We start from the raw sequence: 20,428 nt of genomic DNA on the forward strand, positions 1-20,428 counted from the left end.
TCCCATCTTGTCCCCTCCCCACTCCTCCCCTGTCTCCATTCAGAAAAAGACAGGCCTGCCATGGGTTTGAATATCCTTTTTTAATACCTATAGAACAGAAAACAGACTGATATGGTAGTTCTATTTCTATTTTTTGAGGAATTTTCATATTGCTTTTATAAGGAAGAATTCTGACAGTTAAAACAAATATCCTTGTTTGAATCTTTAGCAATATTTGTTATTAACTTTTTTTGTTGAAAATGGATTCTTCTGTAATACAGTACATCCCAACTACAGTTTTCCCTCCCTCCATCCTCTCATCTCCCTTATCTCCATCTCCCTCTCCCCCAGATCCAGGAGACAACAACTAAACATGACAAAACAAGACAGAAGCACACAAGACACAAGGCAAAAGCCCTCATATTGATGCTGGACAAGGCATCCCAATAGAAGGAAAAAAGTCCCAAGAGCAGACAAGACTCAGAGACATCCCAAAGCACCAAGCTAACCGCCATAGCATACATACAGAGGATCTAGTGTCTGAGCCCATATGAGTCCTGAATAAACCAAACTCACAGCGATTTTAAGGGACAGGCATGTTATTTATTATTTAAAATATTTGCTATTAAAATATAATTCTGTCATTTTCCTCTTTCCCATTTCCCCTCAAACACTTCCCATACATTTACCTTGCAGTCACTCAATTTAATGGTCTCTATTTCTTTAATTGTTTATATACACATAAACACATATATATTATATTACTTAGGAATGTTTACATATTGTATACATATATGTCTAAATTTCTAAGTATATAAATACATATATGTGTGTGATTATATGTGAATACACACACATATATATATGTATGATATATATATATATATATATATATATATATATATATATATGTATATATATATTCCTAAGTATATAAATACAACTTGTTTGACCTATATAATGCATAATATTTCTGCATTATATATGATTTCAGGCAGACCACTTGGTATTGGATAATTAATTTGGGAGCTCTTTGAGGAATAATATTTCTATGACTGTTATAATTGTTTGTAGCCTGTATTATTTTGTCTAAAATTGGATGACCATGAGCTTTTCCCCATTTTATGTTAGCATTTTTGTTAGTGTTTTCCTAGTTTGAGACCTGTGGAAGCTGCCACACTGATGGGACTTCACTGGTGCTCTTCTTTACCCTGACATTTTTAGGAGACATAATCTTACCTCAAATTTTCTCTTCCTCTGGCTCTTACAGTCTGTCTGCCCTACTTCTGAAATGATCCCTGAGACTTAAGTGCAGAGAATCTTGCTCAAGACATAACAGTTGTGGCTGTGTACTACAAAGTCACTTATTCTCAGTATTTTGTTTTAATTTTCTGTTTATTTATTTATAACTGACAAGCTGTTTCCATCAATATATTCTGATCACTCTTTGACCCTCCCACTCCTCCTCCTTGCCTGCCCAACACCTAAACTACATTTTCCTTTTCTCTCTTAAAACACACACACACACACACACACACACAGAGAGAGAGAGAGAGAGAGAGAGAGAGAGAGAGAGAGAGAGAGAGAGAGAGGAACTAAGGAATACAAGCAAAAGACCAATAGCACAAAAAACACCCAAACATCCTTGAAATATAAAACTGGCTCACCTTTCATCAACATCCATTGACAGTCTATATCTCTATATCTATTATGGAGCCTTGAAAAATTTATCTCTCTCATGATGTTTGATTGATTGAATAAGTCAAATATACAGGTCTTATGAATACTACCATGTTGTTGAGAGTTCACCAGAGCAATGTACCTGTCCTAGCCAGTAAAATTCACCATGAAGCAGTTGTTCAGGTCCTTGAGCTCATTCAGTCTTTCTGTTCCCTCATCTACCATGTTTCCTGATCCCTAGATGTATGGTTTGTGTTGTATATGTCCCACTTAGAGATGGGCATCCCACATCTAGTTATTTTTTCTTTATAGACACTTGTGTATTTCTGTGGTGGTCTCCATCTGCTGCAAAAAGAAACCCCTTCAATAAATATGAGCTGCCTTTAATTGTAGGTGTGTGAATAAATATTTAGAATCCAGATATTGCTATCTGATCAATTTAGTCTGGGTGATTCGGCTGGCTGTGTGTTGTGGGTGTGTAGACAGGTTACTTAATTGTCTTCAGTGTATCAGAAGAGTTGGCAGGTCATCTCTTCTCCGATGCCTTTGCTGGCCAACCTACTCAGAGTAGGTTTCCTAGGTATTCCCTGGAACCATGAGTTTTTTTTTTTTTTTTTTTTTTTTTTTGAGATTACTCATGGCACGCTCAATTTGACTGAGAACTTACAAGTAGCTTCTTGGCCTGCATGGGAAAGTCCTAGGCACTCTGCAATTGGGTGACGGCTGTGTAGCTTGGTCTGTTTGTGGGGCTTCTAGCAGTGGGATCAACACCTGTCCCTGGAGCTTGACCTTGCTTTTGGGAAACTACTCCCACTGCTGGGATGCCTTGGATATTGGTCCTACCTCAACTTTATATGCTATGCTTGTTGCCTCCCATGGGAGTCTTGCCTCTTTCTAAATAGAGAAGGAGGAGGAGGAGATCAGGGGGTTGTAAATGTGAGACTGAGGGAGGGAACTGAAGGAAAGGAGGAAGAGGTAACTGTTGTTGGTATGTACAGTAAATGAAAATAAAAAAATTAAAAAAATAATAGCTTCCTGGCTGCTTCATAAGGGCAGGTGGAAAAGTTGTTGAGTTAACATTCTAAAACAGGGAGTTTGTGGAGAAGTGTAGGTTAGACTTTTTCTCAGTGGCAATATAGCAATGGGTATGTAACTCCTTAGAATGGGTCCACGTCACTTGAGATATGTAGCTTTCCCTGGCAACACATACTTCAAATGTTCATGACAGGTGTGGAGGCATCTGGCTAATCTGCTGGTTTTTCCCACTCATCACTTACTTCTTGATTCAAGGTTAGTTCTGAGTCACAGTAGGGAAGTGCTTATTCTCTTCCTTATAAAATTCTCAGGACCCTTTATTTTCTACATTTTTTACATTTTAGACTTCTATCTCAACCTCTTCAGGTGATTATTTAGTGCATCTTATTTGGGGACTAAGTTGTGGACAGAAACTGACCACCTACTTTCTAGTGATCCATTGTCATTGTTAGGGTTTTTACTGATGCGAAGAGACACTATGACCAGGGCAACTCTTACATAAGAAAACATTTAATTGTGGTGGCTTACACTTAAGAGGTTCAGTCCATTATCACCATGGCCAGGAACATGGCAGCATGCAGGCAGACATGGTGCTCACTGCATCTTGATATGAAGACAACAGAATGTGGGGTGATACTCCAGAAAGAACATTTTAATCTAGGTAGACATTAGACCACTAATTACTGGATTCCCCCATGCTGTGGGATGTTCTGTATGTCAAATGTGTTGCTCTGATTGGTTAAAATAAATAAAGTGCTAATTGGCCAGTAGCCATGCAGGAAGGATAAGGTAGGCGGGACAAGGAGGAGGAGAATTGTGGGAAGTGGAAGGCTGGGTAGAAGGACACCACCAACTGCCGCCATGACAAGGAACATGTAAGGTACTGATAAGCCACAAGCCATGTGGCAAAGTATAGATAAATAGAAATGGCCTAAATATAAGAGTAAGAGCCAGATAATGATAGGCCTGAGCTAATGGCCAAGCAGTTTAAATAACATAAATGTCTGTGTGTTTATTTTATAAGTGGGCTACTGGACTGCTGGAGCTTAGTGGGACCTAGAGAGAAACTCTCCAACTACACCCCCAAATCTGTGTTGAAATCCCAATTTCTTATAGTTCTGAAGGATGATTTGAAAATTCTATCTTTAGAGATAGAAACATACTAAGATGAATTAATTATAGAAGGTCATAGTCCAATACAAATGATAGTTTTGAAGAAAAAAATGAAACACAGAAACAAAGTGCTTATGTGTCAAAAATGCAGATAATGGACTTGTGACATCTGGGGGTCAAGGACCTAGAATTGCCAACAAGCCACTAGAATTAGTGAGAGGAGCAGTAGAGTTATTTACTCTCCACTAGGTTGTAAAGTGAACACAACCCTACTTGCACACTGATTTTAGATTAGTAACATCCAAAACTATGTGAAAATAAAGTTCTTTACCCTAAGCCACCCAATTTGAGGTTTTTTTGTTATATGGGCACAGCTGAGCTAGGTGGGGAGAATCTGTAGTGCTTCTCCTGTCAATTATAGTAGGACTTGTTGTGAAAGAGAAACCAGATAGCTTCATTAGAATTATACTGCAGCTCAGTGTTTCAGAACAAATATCAGTGCCCATGGTTTCTGATTGCTTCACCCTAGTGAGGGCTGCTGTTTCTTCAAGAGATAGATTATACTTGATGTTATACCCCCACCACTACTTTAAAAAGAGAAGCAAACACATCATATCTAGTGCAATAATCAAAGAGTGTGTCCTTTTAAATTCTAGTACATTATATTATTAATCTTACTAAAAGCTGATTTATCCTCTCCATCTAAGTTGCCATGAGCACAAGTTATTTGTCTACTCAAGGCCCAGCAGAAGTTAGCTATTTAGAGTCCCTGTACCTATATAAACATGAATCATTGGCTAAAGGAAATATTTCAGACTTCCACCTAAATCATATCAGATTTGAGTCTTGTATGAACTTATCATTTAATGCTGTAAAGTACATTCATGTGATTCACTTTTTATAATTTTCAAAATCTACGGAAACCATATTTGTTTTTTTTTTTTTAATTCTCAGAGGAATAACACATATACTCACATATTTCCTTATATTAGAAGTCATTATAGCCTGTGCTATTTTAAATATAGATTCCCAAATACATTATAATTCTATGTCTTAGAAATCATAGAATGTAGGAAAATGTAATGAGTAAATGTAGGATTAACGGAACCAAAAGTTTATAAGACCTAGGAAAATCTCAATATGACTTTTGTCCATTTCTGTGTGAAAGAAATTATCCATGTTACCTTATAAAAACTATTTAATTCTCAGGAGATTTGGAAGGCTGCATTGTTAAACAGACATTCTTAAAGTTTGATTACAGAATTGTATTTATAACTGTTTATTATATAAAGTCATTGATAATAAATACCCATAACATATTTGTTTTGAATTATTGTATGGCAGCTGCTAATCTCCAGGTTTTCTAGTTTTATATTAGTTATTGTATTTCTTTGGATGAAATGTTTTGTAGTGAGCTGGTCCAATAAATCAAAAGTGAATCTCTGACCACAATTCAAGTATGGCAGGTGGGTAGTTTAGAATCCTCTGTGATTTATGTGTTTCTAGAATAGGGATTCACAATCAATGTTAAGCAGCTGTTTGTTTCTAAACACAGTCAATTATTGAGCATTGACAACAAGTACACCACTATGCTGTTCCAAATTTCTTAACTTCATTGAAAGCTATTTGTCTCTTATTCCTGTTCAATTGTCTTTCTTCATTTGGATCTCATGTACTTTATATTCATACTTTCTCTTTATTTGCAGATTTCATTTTTAAGAATATTGTTTACAGACTACCAAAACTGTGAAATGTTGACCTCAGTGCCTTGGATTGTAAATGTCTTTACCCATTCATGATTTAAATATTATATAGTTACTCATTTCCACCTTTATATTTCTCAAAATTTTTGTGTCAAATTCATAATTTAATTACATAATTTCCTATAATTGACAATATTTTGAGGTTCACACATAGTTGTTTGCTTGGCCTACAGATAATTCTCAATTTTTTGTGAAAATTGTTGGAATATTTGCTTATATCAATTTGTAGACTTTGATTCTTAGAAGTTCTGATTCTATAGTTTTACTTTGATCACCATTTTCCAAGTAATAATGCTTATGGCCTGATTTTGAATATTTTTATATGACTGTTTGTAGTAATACTAGAGGTTATAAATGTGGCTTCAAAAATGCTAAGGAAGAAGACTGTACTCCATGCTCTCTTTCTATTTTTGATATAAGATCTCATTAAATATTCCCAATCAATTTTGAAGTAATTTTCTATGCCAAATATACTTTGAACATGTGATCTTTTTACCTCAGCCTCTCAAGTACTTGGATCACATGTTTGCACCACCAGCCTCAACCATGAAATATTCTTTTAACAAAGTTTATCATTCTCAAATTTATCTGCTTATATCTTCAACCATTCAGATGCTATAATTACAGTCTTATTGGTAAAAGCTAAGGAAGCTTCTCACCACTTGAAATGGTATCATGTTTAAATAATCCCACATCAACAATAATGCAGAACACCTATCATGGCTCTTAACTGTATTGCTTCTTCTAATCTTCCACTCCACAGATAGTGTCTTACTTGAAACACATACATTCTTTTAAAAGCATGTATCATATTGTGTAGCATTTTCAAACTCTCCCCCATTTCACTTCCAATCTTTAAAAGTTTGAATATGCTTGCTCTTATTTATATTTTATTTTAGTCTTTCAACTCGTTTTCCTTTGATTCCCAATTTTATTTCTGTTTATTTCTTTGAATACTAGTGTTCATTACTAGGGTATGAAGATTTCTATTAACCCAGATTTATCTTCTGAAACACTAACTCCAGGTGGGATGTTATCATGGAAGATGAGCACTTGTGAGGTGATTTGGTTTAGATTAGACAACGAGAACACTATCATTTTGATTACACCAATTAGAACACCAAGGACTGGGCTGTATCAGCCAGGAAGAAAGCCTGCAATGGCTCTGAAGTCTTTTGTCCACTTGGTGTTGAAATTACAGCATCCAGAATTTGAAAGGTGTCAAGGCACTCTCTCATAGTATTTGGTTATAAGCAGCCTTCACAGTGAAGGACTTCTCACAGAGCATTCCTTCTCTCTTCTGTAGAAATCTCCATAGCACTGACTAACTGTGAAGGACAACTTTAAAAGGAACATATTTGTACAACAAAATAGCTGGAGTGCTATTTTATTAAGATTCATGAAGTACTGTCTGTTTAGTACAGAAATCATTTCTTAAATGATAATTGAACTAGAAAGCTAATTAAAATGATCGATTCCTAATAACTGAAATAAAAGAAAATTCAAATCTCTTTCCTTTTGCTTCAGAGACTATAAGTTTCAGTAAGTGGATAGCAGAATTTGGGAAATAAATTGCTGTTAAATTACATTTACTTACACTGAATATTTATTTAACCTTTCAAAAAGTATATCTGGATCCATAATGGTCCTACTGCAGCCAGGGGTGTCTGGAATTCCATGTTACTACCAAATTCTTACATCTCTGGTGTGTGCTGCAGTCTGAGGCTGTGTTGATATCAGTGGTTCATGCTATGATAGTGCCCATGGCCTGTGGCCTCTGTTGGTGTCAAGGCTCTGTATTGCCACTGGAGAATACGCTGAGGTCTGTGACACATGTTAACCCAGGAAACTGTGCATGTTCGTGGTCTGTGCTATGAGCTGTGCTCCCACTGACTGTAAGGGGCAAGGAAGCTACTTTTGCCATGATATTGATGACTGCAGACTCACAGTTGAGAAACAGGGGCAGAGAAGGCTTCTGTGACAACCCCAACCCCAACCTCACCCCACCTGGAGCCTAGACAGAAAGCCATAGAAGAGAACTCTTAAAATTTGTGATGAGAATGCTTTAATGTAGCTCTCTAAAATTGATGGTTTTCTGGTGGGGATGTGGGTGGTTAAGGGCACAGGTTTCTTTAAGGATCTGGATACCAGAAGCTTGACCATGCTTCAGTGAAAAATGGGCAACACAAATTAGACTTGATTTTTTTTTCTTCTTTTTTTGTGAGGGATTCCCAAGATGAGAGAGAGGCCTGGGAGGACTAGGAAGTGTGTTCTGAGTTCATGATGTGAAATTCCCAAATAATCAATAAGAATATTATAAAATAAAAAGTGTACTACTATATATTTAATTTTTCTTCTATATGTCCCTTATATATTCATATCAAAATAAATAACTTTCTTTTGGTCAACATTGTGTCTATAATATATACATTGATTTAAAAACTTCATTAATAATACTTTCAAATATGTAGTTAATATCCAAATATTTGATTACCCAGGAATATGACCGACTATTTTATTATTCACTGAATTTCTATAGAGTATAGAGTGTATCATACCCACTTCCTAATCCTCCTCTTGTTTTCTAATACATCTCCCCAATTTCAAACTCATGTCCTTTTATTTTTATATACCTGACTGAGTCATATTCTTGATGCCCATATTCACACGAGTGTGAAGTTATCCACTGGGACCTTAGCATCACAAGTAATACCTTATACCCCAAAAGTGACCTTTCCTCCAACAGGAGCCATCACCAGCCAGTATCTCCTTAATCATAAGTGTTGCCTCATCTCGGGAGCCCTCCTCACTTCATGTTAGAATTTTTATTTGCCTTGATCTTGTGCAGGTTTTTTGAAGTTTAATTGTAAGAGTTGTGTCCAGAGTACAGTATTTCACAGCATCCTCTTCACCCTCTGGCTCATGTGTTCCTTCTGGTGCTTCTGTAGTATTTCCTGAGTCCTGTGTAGGAGGGTTAATATAGATGTCCCATCTACTGTTGAGCTCTCATAATGCCCTGTTTTTATTACATGGAACAGTTATGAGTCTTTGCATTAACCATTACACACAGCCAAAAGAAAGTCTTCTGACCAAGGTTGAAGAAAACACAGATACATGGATATAAATATAATCATGTAGAAGGCAGTTTATCAATATAACTTTCTGGAAAAAAATTTCAATGAAGCACATAGCACTAGAGGTACAACAGTAGATTTATGCCAACACAATGAATTTGGGTCATTTCAATACCCAGTTCTCTCCAATAGGCAGGTCATTTGAAAGAATTTCTGATAGATTTTCTGCCCCAGCTTATCAACAGTATAGTCGGCCAGACCAAGGCCAGTTGAAAAAGTATAGCAACGGGTTTATGGAGCAAAGAAACTCCTGGGCAGATTCTGTGGTCTCAGAGAATGAGGCCAGAGAAATCATGTGCCAGAGCCATGGCAGGACAGTTTTATAGATTGTAGGGAAGGGGTGAAGCCTGTCTGCCATAGCTGCGTTTGTGCCCAACTTTGGTCAAAAGTTTAGTGCTTAGGCAGGCACCTGGAGTCAGCTGACAACTTCAGGAGAGGAAGCTGCAATAGTCACCAAGATTGCAGACGGGATGGGGCTTTTTGGTGGTTTTCCTTTGTACAGAGACTCTGAGTGGGCAAGGTCTGGAGAAAGAAATGAGAGACAGGACCAACTTGTGGAATGTGTGGAGGTGAGCCAGGATTAGCTGCGCCGACTGTGTGTGCGTGAGCCAGAAGCTACAACCAAACCATTTCTGTACAGATTTATAAAGGAAACAGAGTCATGACAGGAAAATCAGATTTAAAAAACTGTGAAATGAATAGGTCATTTCATTTAATGATCCACTTAAAATGTAACATATTAGACAGCTAGCTATTGGTTACTCCTTAACACCTATCAAGGATGAGCTCCCTCATTGGTTGTCCAATGCAGAGTGATTATTACAGAAACAATATAGACATAAACAAGAAAAATTTGCTAGGCAAATGGTATTACACACACACACACACACACACACACACACACACACACACACACACAGTAATATTCAATAAAAAAGAGGCTATCAACTGGAGAATAGAGGAGCATTGAAGGGGTTAGAGTGAGGATAGCTGGAAGGGGCTGTGGGAGGAAAGAGAAATTATAAGTCTATGATCTCCTTTACATGAGTGAAAATTTCAGAGGAGCTATGTATGTAAACTAACAAAGAGTTAAGCCTTTGATGATAAAGGAGGACTGAACATAAAAACTGGTGTCCATTAATATAAATACATCCAGAACTGTTATACTGTTATGGTTTTTCAGTAAATAATTTAAATTTTTTCTCAGGTACATAGTAACATTTTACCTTGTAAACCTTGATTTTGAGAGGCTCTGTGTTTAGTTCTATTCAAAATGTATAATGACACAAAGATGTGTCATTCCTGGACCAGAATATTTTTCCATAATAATTTCACTGGTGAAATGTTTCATTCTTCAATCAGAGGAAGAAAAAGACAGAAATTATAGCTCTTTCAGTATTGGGACCACATGGGAAAGAATTTTAAGTGCAGCCCCTGTCTGGTATGTGATGGAAACAAGGGAAAGATAAGGCTTTGCATGGATAAGCCTTTAAGCTCATGATAACATTTGTTATCACAGCAGGACCCAGGCTATCTTAACTGATGTGAGAGAGTAACCAGTGTTCATTCCCTGATAAAATCATGAGAATAATAAGAAAAACAACAGAGGGTGAATTATGTCAGGAGAATGAATGCTCTGGGATCTTTATAGATATACAGTATCTTTTTCTAGCCCTATGATATGTTACTATTATCAGCTCTTTTGTACAAAATATTTTCTGTTTGACAGTGAACCGGTTTATGTGAAATGTTCAATATGACACCTGTTCTTGGAATGTTCATCAATAGGAGATTTGATTTACTTCTCATTTCTACTCTACCTAATTTATTGTACTTTTAATAGAAAGTTTAACTGATTTCTTTTAAATAACTAGATAAACATTAATGAACTCTAAATTTCATGCACATATTTTACATGGATAACAGAGTTGTTTAATCTTAAAAGTGACTCACTCATTCACTTAATGGTTTGCCCTGCATTTATTGCATATCTGCCATCTTTTGAGGACTACTTTAAGTACTGACAATGGTATAACAGGCATGGTAATTAATATGCCAGTTCTATGAATGACAAATGAATATGTATGAAAAAATAATACAGTAATAAAAGAACACATAAAATAAGAGCAGAAAAGTATAATAAAGAATTAACGGTTGGTGACTGAGGTAAAGAATGAGCAATGAATCTCTGAAAATAAGACTGGGATTTAAGATGCTAAATAGAAAGGAAACTGGCATGTGAGTTTATGCAGAGAGCAATACAGTTTGAAAAAATGGTTCATGGGTTATAAAGGAGGACATACCTTGTTATGTATAACACTAATAAAATAGTAGAAGAAAATTTTGGAAATTTACAACTGCTGAACATGTTTTCAGTTCACTAGATTAAGAATTCAGACAGTTTCAGCCAGAAGAAAGTAGTATTGTGTTTGAAATTCACTGAAAACCAGTGAAGAATGATTTTAATGCAGAGAAAATAGATCATGCAATTGATTTCTTAAAGATTTTTAAAAGATTTAGCCTACTGAGAAATATAAGACAAAGGCATAGAAAGAAGAAAAGTTCAGCATTTAAGCTCAGACCTGGAATTGAGATTATGTTTAATGATTAAAAGAAAACTGAAAACACATACAAGGATTTTAAGATGTAGATGGAAAATATACTAAATAAATCAATGTAAGAGTTAATAGTGGGAACGTATAAGCTCTGTGATTTTGTCTTGATTAACAGCACAATGGGCATTTCCTTTGTCAAGATGGAGAAAAATTTTAGCAGACAGTAGAATGAAGCTGGGTCCATATTTCACTTTGGGCCATGGTGGTGCTGAGTTTTTAAGTGTTTATCTGTGTAGAAATTATAAATATTAATTAGGTACTGAATGTGGCAAGGCCATACTAAATATTATAATGATGCCAACTTTGAAGGACACTTTGCTTGCTAGAACTAAAAAAAAAAAAAAAAAAAAATACTCATGCAGCATATGCTTCCAAAGTTGCCATTCACTGATTTCAGTGCATCATGAAATACATTAAAATTTTGAGGGAAGAGAAACTAGAGATACAGAAATGGACTATCAAATATCTTCTGCAGCTAAAGAGACAGTTATCAAGAATAGTTAGTCTATTCTATTTTCAAGATAATTTATTTTAATTTTATTATTTCATATTCAACCAGCTTTATAGATATTTTAAAAACACATGGGATACTAAGAAAAATGACAAACAAGGAAATAGCAATAAAATAAAATCACAAATTTTTTTCATCACAAATTGAAAGAAATATTTGGGTAGGGCAGCTTCACATGAAACTCTGATACTCTCTCTTCTCTAGTATGGCATTGTCAAGATTTTGCTCTTGTAGAAGCAACATGGTTTATCTAGTTCTCTCCTATATATTAAAAGAAGTACTCAAAAAAATTTATGTAAAGATGTATTCTTGATGTTTCTCCAATCTACTGTTTTTTTCATTGATTTGGATAACAATATGCTGTTCAGCACTAATCACATTTGGTTCTTGGGATCTCATTTGAGTTTATAAATATTGCATTTCAGCGTTCTTTTCCTGGTACATCTTTAATCTCAAAGAAGAAAGTACTTTTGAAAATATAAACTGGCCTTTAATCCCAGCACTTGGGAGGCAGAGGCAGGTAGATCCCTGTGAGTTCGAGGCCTGCCTGGGCTACAGAGTGAGTTCCAGAAAAGGCGCAAAGCTACACAGAGAAACCCTGTCTTGAAAAAAAAAAAAGAAAAGAAAGAAAAGAAAAAAGAAAAAGTAAAAAGAAAGAAAAAAGCACAAGGCCCCAGGTTCGATCCTCAGCTCAAAAAAAAAAAAGAAAATTACAGAAAGAAAGAAAATATAAACTATATGATTTTAAGTTAAGAACTTGTAAGCACCTAAAGAAAATTCCTTTTAGGAAAAGATACATATTGTCAATTGAAATTGTGATGCTACTCCAAGTATTTAAAAGTTAATATATATGTTATATATACATATAATATATTGTATATGTCATATATATGTATATATGTAGACGAATTTCTAAACAGTCTTATTAAATAAGAAACAGAGCCAAATACAGAGGTATAAGGCATAGAGCTCAAAGCAATAGCCGCCAATTAACCTTAGCTTACCACCTTGCCATAGCGTCCCAAGAGAACTTCTTCCTGTCTAACCTGCGCCTTTATTGCCTTCTTGTTCTGCCTTCTCATTGGCTCTAAGCCTAGCCACATTACTTCCTCCTCACTGCCTGTCTGTACAGATCTCCAGATCTCTATGGTTGGTACTGGGATTAAAGGTGTATGTCACCAAACTTGGCTGTGTCCTTGAACACACAGAGATTCTGCCTGCCATGTAATTGGATTAAGGGTGTGTGCTACCACCACCTGACTTCTGTTTTATGGCTTGCTATTACCTCCAATCTCCAGGCAAACTTTATTTATTAACATACAAAAAAAACCCATCACATTTCAGCACAAATAAAATATCACCACATACTCTCTCTCTCTCTCTCTCTCTCTCTCTCTCTCTCTCTCTCTCTCACACACACACACACACACACACACACACACACATATTCCAAAGACAAGAATTTGAATCATTCCAAGATCAGCATGATTATTTTTTTAAGAAATAAATTAGGTGTGGTTGACTTGATCTCAAAGGTATATTCCCTCACAGCTTTCCAAAGGACGAGTTAAAGATCTGATACACACAAGAGTCTCATTGGGCATACAAACCATATTTAAGGGGAGACTCGATGCCTACCAGTGGAAGATCAATACAAAATGAACTCAACAGTACTTTAAAGGTCTTTGTGTGTGTGTGTGTGTGTGTGTGTGTGTGTGTGTGTGTGTGTGTGTGTTATTTTATTTGTGCTGAAATGTGATGTTTTGTTTGTATGTTTGTATATTGCTGGCCTTTTGCTTATATATTGTGGTTTCTAGAAGGTATGATGTTCAGTGTGTGGGTAAATGGAGCATAAATGGGAGGTAATGAGGGAGGGGAACTGTGATGAGTATACATTGTTTGGAGAAAAACATTTTCAATTAAAAAAGCACCTCTCCAAAAAGACTTTATTTACATTTATATCAAAGAATATCACATTTTACTTAAGAATAATTTCAGGAAGGTTTTCATTGTTATAGTAACACTGATTTCTTAACAATATTTATGTTGAATTTTTATGTAAAATCCTGCAGGAATAGACAAAGCAATATTATTATGTGCCTAAACACAAGCTAAAATTGCTTTTGAGGTATGTATGTATTTGACTGGAATTCTTTGATCTCTCTCATACATCTTATTTTTAAATATTGCATTTTCATTTTATTTCTTATTTTTAATGCATGAAGACACAAGATAAATGAGGATTAGTTTTGTGTGCTTAAACAATTGACATTACTTTCAATTTGTGCCTCAAGAAAAATATGATGAAACATTTACTTGTACATTACTTCATTTGCTAGTGTTCAGTAGAAACAAAATCCTTACATAATGTTTGATGATACTACAAGAAATATCTTAAAATCTGAATGAATTATAGGTTATTGACATAATGTATCACCCTCATTTATTCTAATAAAATGATTAAAATACTATTTTTGTAAATTTTCCTTAGGGCTGTCTCATTCAATCATATCTCAAGCCATGGAATCAAAATGAGAGATATAATTAGTTTTATTATTCAGGGAATTTAGGCACACTGATAATTAAAGACCTTCGCATATCTGTGCATTATTTAAATCCCACAATTTATTAGTTAATGGCATTTTGCTCTGTGCTTCCATTTACCTTCACCCGCATTGAGTGTCTTTTAAGGAAATTTTCTTAGTTTGGTTTAACTGTGCTGGTATAATTTATATGCACTTAGTCCTACTTTTTGTACTCAAAGATATGGTATGACATATACAATATAATTTTAAAACTTTTTTGATTTATTATTCTACTTGTTTAGAAATGACTAGAACTTGAATAATGAACTTGGCCTATACCATCCAATGACACCCCTAGTCTTGAATTTTTAATGAAATCAATTCTGTTCCTTGTCATTATCCCCACTGATTGCCTATATTTGATTTGTCTTTCATGAAATGACATTAGTCATGTGTCAGGCTTCTCATTTGTTCACTGGCTACTTACATAGCTTTGAGCTCAAAGTTGACATGGCTCCTTTATATGATTGTTTAGAGCTACTGATTGGTGCTTCCACTTTGATAAAAGTGACAATATTGTAGAAGAAGCTTGCCAGAAATAATTACAGCAAATAACATATTAAACAATATTTGGGACTGGTTAGATATAGAAAATATATTTTTGGGGAAATAAGTTTAATGCACATTAAATTTAATAAGTTAGTCAGATGGAATTAGGGCCTTCATTCAAGTAAATCATATTATTGTTTCTTCTACTTATGTTCAATAATATAAGAGAATTATCATTGCTATTTATATTTATGTCCTATTTATGCATAAGATATAAATAAGGGTTTGTTTTTACAAATATGTCCTTGCTATGCCCCAGAAAGTATCTACTATTGAATTTTATATCTAACCCTAAATGTGAATGGATAGTAAGTTAGTTCATTATGGATCACCAGACAAATCTGTGTATCTCCTATCTTGGAGAATGCAGTTAATATGTTGTATTTAAATTGAAGTAATAGAAGATATAAGATTTAGGACTGATAGTTATTCCATGATCAGAAAGGTAGAGGTTATTTGAGTGTAGTCTGAATGTTTGTCCAAGACTTCTGCCAATAATTGTTTGGTGACTATTTTTGAAGGAGCTTTGAAAAGGAAGAAGTCTATTATTTGAGAAAAGCTACCAGATAATAATGGAAACAGTTGAGAGACACATTTGCCATTATTGAAGGAAATGTAGGTAAAATATTCTAGGGACAGTAGACAGGGAAAGAAAGTTATGAAGAATTGATACAGGGATATCCTAAAGGAAGGTAAAACTACAGTTTGTAGCCCATTCAGCAAGTTAATCTGTTATGACTAGGAAAGCACTAGCTAAGGAAACCCTTTCCTATCCTTAACTCTCTCTCAGTTTTCTACAGAAAATATGTAAAATGAATAAAAGATTTTTTATATAAAATAAATAAATATAAAAGGAAATGTGAAGATCAAGCAATATACAAATTCAGAAAAAAATGTTAAATTTCAACAACATTATTAGGGGAGAAGGCTAAATAGATGACTCATGGGTAAAGCCCTCGCTAAAAGCATGTTTATCTCAATTCAAAACCACAGAAAACAGGCCAACTGAGCAGGGTGTCTTATCACTGCTTTATAATCCCAGGTCTCCTAAGGCAATGATGGGAGAGGCATGTTGGAGTATACAGAGAACATCCAGCTATCATCGTTAGAAAGCAGCAAACAGAAGACTCTCAAAAAGGTAGGATCTGAGGAATGACACCTGAGTTTGCACACTGAGTTCAGCATGAGTGCCCTGGTATGTACACACCCATACTGAAACACCTAAATGCACACACACACACACACACACACACACACACACACACACACACACACCACAGTATATGCATGTTCATCAGACACACAAAGACACATTCACACATATACACAGATTAAGGTATAATTCACAAGTATTATTTAGGCTTTAGTATGCAATTGAAAGTGAACTAAGCTAAAATTACTCCCTCTTGTCTAATGTAAGTAGATATTTAAAATTACTCTAAAGTGACCACACTACGTAGTTTAGTAAACCATGCATTTACACAAGCAGAAGGAAACAATGAATTTTATAGAACTGATGTACTGGGACAATGTGGACAAAAAAACTTATTTTGATAGAATTTGTATATTGCTTGATCTTCACCTTTCTTTTTATATTTCCTTATTTTATATAAGAAATTTTATTCATTTTACAATCAACCACAGATCCTCCTCTCACCACCCCCACACCTCCCCCCCACACCCCCCCCCCCCCCACCATTCCCTCCTCCAAAAGGGTAAGTCCTCCCATCAGGAGTCAGCACAGCCTGGTACATTCAGGTGAGGCAGGACCAAGGACCCTGCATCAAGACTGAGCAAGATGTCCCACCATATGCAATCCTAATCCCACTGCCAGGGGCCCATTTAGACCGACATGTATGGGACTAGACTAGGCCCTCTGCATAAGGGGGACAGTTGTCTAGATCTTTACATTTCTTGAGCTCTAAAAACCAGCCTCCGCTCTTGTGAATCTTTTTTTTTTTTAATTATCTTTGTGTTTGAGGAGGTTCTGTATGTTCACTTCCTCACAATTCAGTTTCCAGTGAAATGAGAACTTTGTAAGGCTTCCTATGAATCGATTCATTCTGTTACAGAAGGAAGAAATTTCTTAAGTGTTTTGTGTAGTTTAGGAAACAGGGTTTGTTTGTTGTTTCCTTCATAGTTAATAAGAATTATCCACAATTAAAAGAAATATGTTAATATAGAAGTTTTATCAGCCATGCATATATATACTATGAAATTTCATTTATTAGAGTATACAGCTCCTATTTATAAAAGTTAATTTCTAAAATGAAAACCATTATTGAGAGTATAGTCTGTATATTACATAAGTAGTTTGATTTGAAATACAATTTGTGTCTCTTAATATAAAATGCACTTCTGGGCCATGTTCTTCTGGTATCCTCAACCCCTTTGGCCCCTACAATCCTTCTTCATCCTCTTCTATAGGGGTTCCCAGAGCTCTGCCTAAGGTTTGTTTGTGGGTCTCTGTGTCGTCTACTATCAGCTAATGCAGCCCAACTGCAGCCTCCCCTCTGCACCCTCCTCCACCCCCATCTTCCTTCTCCCCCAGATCCACTGCTTCTTCATTTCTCTTCTGAAGAGTAGGCCTCCCAAGGATATCAACCAAACAGCATAAGAAGATGAAAGAAGGCTAGTTATAAACCCTGACATCAAGTCTGGATGAGGCAATCCAGGAGGAGAAAAAGGTTCTCAAGGGCAGGTGAAAGAGTCAGAGACACCCCCACTCCTACTCTTTAGACTGTTTAGAATCTCAGAAAAACCCGAAGCTAAACCACAACATATATGCAGAGGACCGAGCACAGACCCAGTATTGTATGAGAGAAGAATAAATAATTTAAAAAAATACAGGAACGCAAAATGGTAAAATAAAGCATTTCTGTTTAAAATTCTTTATGTATGTTACTAAGTTCTGCAACTGAAAGGAAATGGGGCTTTGGGGGCTTGCAGGCTATCCCCATTTTACCCAAGTTGCCTTTTTTTTTAAAGCTAGAAGATTAAAAACTATTCTTAAACCAGATAAATACTATCTGAAGCTCTACTGGAAAATAACTGTAAAAAAAACGTAATACAGCCTCAGCGACTTTCATTATTGCATACTTTTAGGGAAAAGGTAAGCTTCTAGGCAGCCTCTTTTCATAAGATTCAAACCATTAAGAAGAATAAAGTTGTTGTGGAAGTAATAATTAATATCCTGAATATTACTTACTCAGTTATACTATAGAAATAACAACCGAAAATTGTCTCTGATACATTTACCTGTGAGAATTAGTTCCTTTACTCCATAGATACAAATCAAATTTAAATAAATTATGTAGCAGTAAAATTCTGAGGTGCATACACATGTTGAAGCATGTACATACATATTTATAGAAATGGCTTCATAGAATATTGTATAATGTTTATAATATATTCACACAAATAAGTGAATATATTTGGGGTAGAACATATTGATTCAGAGATTTTTTTTTTTCTTTTTTTTTTTTTTTTACATTTTTCCCTTTGGTGTTGTGCTGTGGGATGTTCTATATGCCAATTGAATTCCTCTGATTGGTTAGTAAATAAAACACTGATTGGCCAGTAGCCAGGCAGGAAGTATAAGCGGGGAAGCAGGGAAGAGAATTCTGGGAAGTGAAGGCTGGGGAGGAGAGACAGGCCAGCTGCCACCATGACAAGCAAGATGTAAGTTACAGGTAAGCCATGAGCCACGTGGCAAAGTATAGATTAATAGAAATGGGCTGAATATAAGAATCAGAGCTAGACAATGGCAGGCTTGAGCTAATGGCCAAGCAGTTTAAATAATATAAGCGTCTGTGTGCATATTTTATAAGTGGGCTACCAGACTGCTGAGGCTTAGTGGGACCTGGAGAAAAGCTCTCTAGCTACAGTGTTGTAAGATTTTAAGTGGACAATTTAGTTGAAAATCCTACTATTATTCTTTATTTTGGTTTTATATGACTGTAATTTGCTTGACAACTAATAAATATTTGCTCCTCTACATTGTTTTCTCAGAATCCTTTAAACATTTCATTTTCCTTTTATCTATGTCCAATTCCCAATTTGCATTTAAAGTTGTACAACCTAAAATCAGTTACCTTTATATGTCCACACACATCTATAATTTGCATATGCATACACTTTCATATGTATATATGCAGTTAAAAATATATGCAGAAAGCTAAAAGGACTTTTACTTTCTCAAAGTACCAAAAGCTACAGAGCAAAAGTGGGCTATAAATAAAACCAGTTCATAGACCACTGCTTATAAGCAACGTCTACTGAAATTATTTTAGTCAGGATGAAAATTTTTTTTTTCTGATAATCATGGATAGATGCAAAACACTTAAATTGGAAAACTGTGAATGTTTAATTTCAAAACATTTATAAAATCGACTAACAATTTCTGAATATATTTTAAATCAAATCAAACAGTTGAATTAAAAACAAAAAACTCTGAATTTCTAAGCCAAGTTATGGAAAGGGAAGGGATTAAGGAAGTTCCCAAGACACCTTAAAGTCCTGACATTGACAATATGCCACATAATTGACAGCTGTTGCCTGGGAGTCCTTAACTCTCAACTTCAATGTAATTGGTCTGCTCCTTTTAAATTTCTTCAGAAGTTTAAGATTTAACAAGTCACTCTGGGCTCATTTTGTGTATGACATCTATGTCTTGGAGTTGAGACATAAGTTATTAATTGGAGAGGCAATTCTAAACTTTCAGAAGAGGTTTCCAGATGATGCGGACTATGACATGTTAGTGCCCCTGTTACTGGCTTGAGCAGTTAGCCTAAGAGTCGGTGAGACTGCACAAGAGATGAGAGGGCTATGTCTGTAACTATGCATTATAAAACATAGGGCCCTTTCTAAAGGTAATTTTAGAGCATGCACATTGCTTTAGCAAAGCAAAGAAATCAGATAGAGAGCTAGTTTTGCATGAATGAACATGAGAAACACAGACCAGTACAGTGCCTGTGCCATCACTACACATCTAGAGAAAAGGTCAAGCAACTGTATCATCTACATAACATTAATGTGTGTGTGTGTGTGTGTGTGTGTGTGTGTGTATGCGTGTAGAACTTTTATATCATAATTAAAACTGCTAAGACTTATTTTTCTTTGTGCTACACCCAACTAGGAACTAGTAATGTCTCCCAAGCCCCAAATACAAAATAATAGTTTTACATTAAGTTCCTTTCAGCTTCTTTTATATTATCATATGAAAGCCTGAAAATATGTTCATTTTTCAGAATTTACTTTTAATTTGATCATCCTCACAATCACTATTTGGAAGAGCTGTATGAGCTACTCTAGTATGTCAATATTAAGAGAATAAAAAATGGGGAAGTCATAGAGAATAGCTAGTGTTACAATTCATTATTAACATAGGTCACCAAGTTCACAGCCAGACTCATGCCTTGTAAGATAAAATCTATATAAATATCAAGAATGTAAGTGGAAAAGA

The 20,428-nt window shown here is 35.3% G+C and overlaps 1 protein-coding gene across 2 annotated transcripts in view; it reads left to right on the forward strand.

Annotated features, from left to right (window-relative positions):
* The window catches only part of Cdh12 (cadherin 12), a 684,197-nt gene that overhangs the window by 43,306 nt on the left and 620,463 nt on the right, over positions 1–20,428 (forward strand). The window contains exon 2 of one of the 2 annotated variants that reach the window (XM_036206975.1): positions 16,007–16,102. The exons of the other annotated variant lie outside the window; for it this stretch is intronic. The gene's annotated coding sequence lies outside the window, so the exon portion shown is untranslated. The remainder of the gene's footprint in view (positions 1–16,006; positions 16,103–20,428) is intronic. 2 annotated transcript variants of the gene reach the window in all.

This window comes from Onychomys torridus, chromosome 15 (assembly GCF_903995425.1).
Source record: "Onychomys torridus chromosome 15, mOncTor1.1, whole genome shotgun sequence".
NCBI classification, from domain to species: Eukaryota; Metazoa; Chordata; class Mammalia; order Rodentia; family Cricetidae; genus Onychomys; species Onychomys torridus.